Raw genomic sequence first — 5,004 nt, forward strand, 5'->3', positions numbered from 1 at the left:
ACAGCATCAAAGGCAATTTTCTAAAGTTGTTAGAGAGCTGGTCACCCACAAAGGAACAAGGATCAGATAAACAGCAGCTGGTTTAACAATAAAATAGTAAAACTTCCCATGTAAAATTACTTTAGGAAGAAAATTGCAGCCTAGAATTTTATAGAATTTTTTTATTTAAATGTGAGGGGATAATGATTTCAGACATGCAGGGCCTCAGATTTGCCGTGTAAAAGGAGGTAAAATGACTGACCTAACCCTGTGAAGTGTGTTAGAAACAGCTTAATGTAAAAATGTAAAATCCACATGTCCTTACATGGGTCTCATTACCCATCTGAAGATGTTCACAGTACCTCAGGACATAAGCCATACTTAAGCAGCAGTGCTATTGGGAAAACATTTGAAATAGCCAAGAATTAGAGATGTGGACAAATTTCAAGCCAGCTGATGTCACTGAAAAGGCAGTCTACACCTTCAAAATTAGGTCTGCTGTTACCCACAACTGAGTGAAGGTTTTGAACCACTTCCCTTAAGTGAGCTTACTTATCGCCACTTTAGTTTTAATATGAGGTCTCTTCAAAAAGTACATGGGGAGGTTTGTATTCCCTTTTAAATCTGTTTTTCCACAAACTTTGAAGTACCCTCCTATGTGCATTTCTCTGAATAGTTAGGAATAGCATAGTATACTATTAGAATACTATAATAATAGAATTGTTCTATTATGGCTGTTGAAGGTACTTTTGTGATTTCCTCATGTTTTGTAATACTGCATGGTGGCTAAATCCTGGCTCTGGCAATTATAAATGTCTGCACAATGAGGGAAGTAGCAAGTACTACCTCAAGGATGTGTGGTATAAATGCACAGAAGGACATACTAAATTCAGTAATAAAGTTTGCCTCAAAGATATAGGTAGAGGATACAGTGTACATAAAGTGCTGTTGCAGTGTCTGCTACTTAATAAATGGAAGGTGCATATTTTTATTAATAGTAATTTCAGTAATGATAGTAAAGTGCCAAAGAAACAGTGCTCAAGCAGAAGAGCCAAAATTCAAAACAGTTATTTTACTATGCTATTACACCTCTCCAAACACCAAATAGAAGTCTCCATTCCTTGGACAGATGCATTATCTGATTTATTTTTCTGGATGGGAAAAGGATTTTCTTTTTGCCAAGTTCATTTCCACTACTGTAGACATGTGGCTACAATTCTGAACCATTTTCCTGGCTTGCAGGACCCAAGAAAGTTTGGTTTGAGCATATTAAGTGAGGAGATCTATTCTACTCTGGAGTGAGACTTTCCTAAAACCATTTGAGTATTGACCTAGAAATTTAGGGGGTTGGGGAGGCTGGGGGAACAACTTTCTCTTATGGCATGTACTAGGAAAATATCAGATTTGGAGTTAGAAGACCTGGGTTTCAATTAACTGCTCTGTCAGATGTACCAACTTGGATAGGCAACCTATCTGGATTTCAGTGTCCTCATATTTACAATGAGGCTGATAATTGTTTAGGGGTTTCTTTTTTGTATCAAATAAGGTAGAGTATGTGAAAACACATTTCAGAGTCCGTGTGTTGTTTCAGGGGATGAATATCCTTTATTATAGCCAGGGTCTGGTCTAAGGAAAGGTGGCCATTCTCTAGTTAAGGCTCCTGTCAGAAATTCAAACCTGTGTTTTGGGGGCATAGGTAATAATGGGAAAAATGCAGTCTTATTAGATGATAGCTCAAATTACTGCTCTCCATTAATCTCATGTCTCAGTGATTCTTTAACTGCCCTGCTCTCAGGCTTGTAGGTAGAATATGTACAAGTAGTAGAAGTATGAATCACAGGAAGTAGCGTAATTTTATGATTAAGAGCATGTGCTATAGAATCAAGTGGATCCAAATCCTCATTCTCTTCCCAGTAAGCCATGTGACTTTTGGGAAATAAGTTAACCTCTTTGTGCCTTAATTTCCTTATCTGTAAAAACCACAGGTAAGGGAAAACAGCAGTAATCGTCAAATTGTTAAAGGGTTAAATGGTATGTGCAAAAAATTCTTTCTGTAGTGCCTATCACATAAAAACTCAATATTGCTGCAAAATTTATAAATGGATTTGAAATTTGCCCTAACCAAATGTCATGAAGACAGGAAGAAAGAGAGGAAGTTAGTGTATCTTTGGATCATTATAGGACACAGCTCTTCCTAATGTGATTGGAGCCACCAAGATCCTTTCAGGCAGTACGTGAAATAGAAACTTCATAATAGCATGTGGCATTATTTGCCTTTGACTCATTCTCACACGTATACAGTGTTTTCCAGAGGCTACAAAATATGATGATGTCATCACTCCGATGGCTAATGGAATGTGTGCTTGTATAATGTGTCAAAAGTTTTCAACTATAATTCCTAAAATGATAAATATGGATCAATATTTTCCTCACGAATATTCCTCATGAACAAAAGTTCTCTGGGGTCCTCAGTGATTTTTAAGAATGTGAAGGTGTAGGATGTAATGTTCCATGCTACTGTTTATTCTTCACTCACTACTGTATTTTAAAGATCTGTCCATATTGCTGTTCATACATTTAGTTCACAAAGTATATCCACTATATTTTATTCTTTTCCTTACAGATCTGTGCAAGAGTTTCTCTGGTATAATTTCACTAAATACTGCCAGGTGGCTTTTCAGAGTGGCTGTTTGAATTTACACCATACCAGCAGTACTGAGTACCTATTTCTTTACATCTTCGCCAGTACTTCATTAACCTTCCTAATTTTTGCTATACTGATGGTTCTAAAATGGCATCTTATTTAAATTTTGCATTACTTCCATTTTATTTTTTTGCATCTTCTCTTTTGGTCAGTCTTGCCAGAGCGACCATAAAAGATCATATTAGTCTTTCCAAGAATCAGCTTCTAGTTTTTTTTTTTTCCTTTTTGTCTTTTTTCGTGACCGGTAACGGGATCGCAACCCTCGGTGTTGCGCCTGTACCGTGACTGGCAAGGGGATCGCAACCCTCGGTGTCGCGCCCGTACCGTGACCGGCAAGGGGATCGCAACCCTCGGTGTCGCGCCCGTACCGCGACTGGCAACGGGATCGCAACCCTCGGTGTCGCGCCCGTACCGCGACTGGCAACGGGATCGCAACCCTCGGTGTCGCGCCCGTACCGCGACTGGCAACGGGATCGCAACCCTCGGTGTCGCGCCCGTACCGCGACTGGCAACGGGATCGCAACCCTCGGTGTTGCGCCTGTACCGTGACTGGCAAGGGGATCGCAACCCTCGGTGTCGCGCCCGTACCGTGACTGGCAAGGGGATCACAACCCTTGGTGTCGCGCCCGCACCGCGCTCAACCAGTGAGCGGACCGGTCTCTATATGGGATCCGAACCCTCGGTGGGAGTGCCGCCGCGCTCCCAAGCGCCGCACTCTACCGAGTGCGCCACCGGGCTGGCCCAGCTTCTAGTTTTGTTAAATAACGCTTTTCCTACACCGTATTTCATTGATTCCTGCTTTCATTTTAAAATTTGTTGTTGTTTGTACCTTTGGTCTAAAATAAGCAACATCTTAAATGCTCAATTTGTTTTTCGTGTTTGTTTCCTAATAAAGTATTTAAAGCTATAAGTTTTTTCTCTAAATATTCCTTTTGACATATTCCATAAATTTTTTTCTGGTAGTTTCAGTGTTAATTTTTGTGTTTCCTAACTTCTTTCATGATTTTCTCTTTAACTCAAGGGTATGTTACTTAGATATTTAGTTTGCACATATAGAAGTTTTTGAAAGTTGCCTTTGGTCTTTGCTTACTGCCTGTATTGTATTATGGTCAGAGAACAGGATTTGCATGATGTTAACTTTTTAGAATATATTGATGCTTCTTTGTGGCCTAGTACATGGTCAGTTTTATGAATGTTTCCATTTGTACATGAAAGAATGTATATTTTCTGATTATTGAGGGTAAATTTCTCTATAAATTAATGTTTTCTGTTTAATAAATACAAACCTATATATTTGCTTATTTTTTGACTGATTTATTATTTTCTGAGAAATTGTAGTTGTATATTTAATAATTTCTGCAATTTTAGTTTGGGCTTTATGTATTTTGGAACTATATTGTTAAAATGGATATATATCCTTTTGTCGGTATATATTATGTCCCCAGGAAAGCTTTTTACTTGAATTCTGTTTTCTAATGTAGTACCATTGATAACTGAAATACTAGCTTTCATTTACTTCATATTTTCCTGGTATATATCATTCCATCCTTTTATGTCTAATCTTTCTGAATTCTTTTATGTATGTCATAGTAGTAAATGTATTACTGCATCTTGTTTTATAGGACTCTGTCTTTTGATTAGTGAGATCAGATTTAGAAACTCAGAAGTCAGCAGGCAAGGATAAAGAGATAGGATATATAAAAATAATTTAAGAGGTCTGAAGGATGTAATTAAAAGTATTAGCAGCTTACCCACAAAGGAATAAAAATGAGATTGACATCAGACTTTAAAAAACTGGGCTCAAGAGTATAATGGAATAATTTAAAGGAAGAGAGCTTTTAACCTAGAATGTTTTATCCAGACAAGTTGTCAAATGTTAGAACATAACAATATTCTCATGCCTGTAAGGCCTTAGAATGTTTGTCATATAAAGACTCACACTGAAAACATTCTTGGAGAAAATCCTCATGAGAAGAAACAAATGAAGGAGATACTGAGAGATACTAAAGAAATAAGGATAATAATATACAAGGATAAAAGAGAAAGCAAATTTATAATAATCCAGGACTAAATTCTAGGCTGTTAATATGTTGGAGGTGTGTGTGTGTAGGCCAAAGGGGCATGAGAATGTGCTTGAGTATTTGTCCTTTTAGGGTAAAGAGTGAGTAGTCTAAGAAACCATGGTAAATAAATGTGAGTCAAAAGGGAAAACCACTATAAGAACAAAACCAGAATTGTAATTTAAATCAGAAGAAAACAATCTATTCAATAAAAAGAAAAGTATTAAAAATACCAAACACCCAGATTAAGTGGGAAATGTG

Source organism: Galeopterus variegatus, unplaced genomic scaffold (assembly GCF_000696425.1).
Source record: "Galeopterus variegatus unplaced genomic scaffold, G_variegatus-3.0.2 Scaffold2368, whole genome shotgun sequence".
NCBI classification, from domain to species: domain Eukaryota; kingdom Metazoa; phylum Chordata; class Mammalia; order Dermoptera; family Cynocephalidae; genus Galeopterus; species Galeopterus variegatus.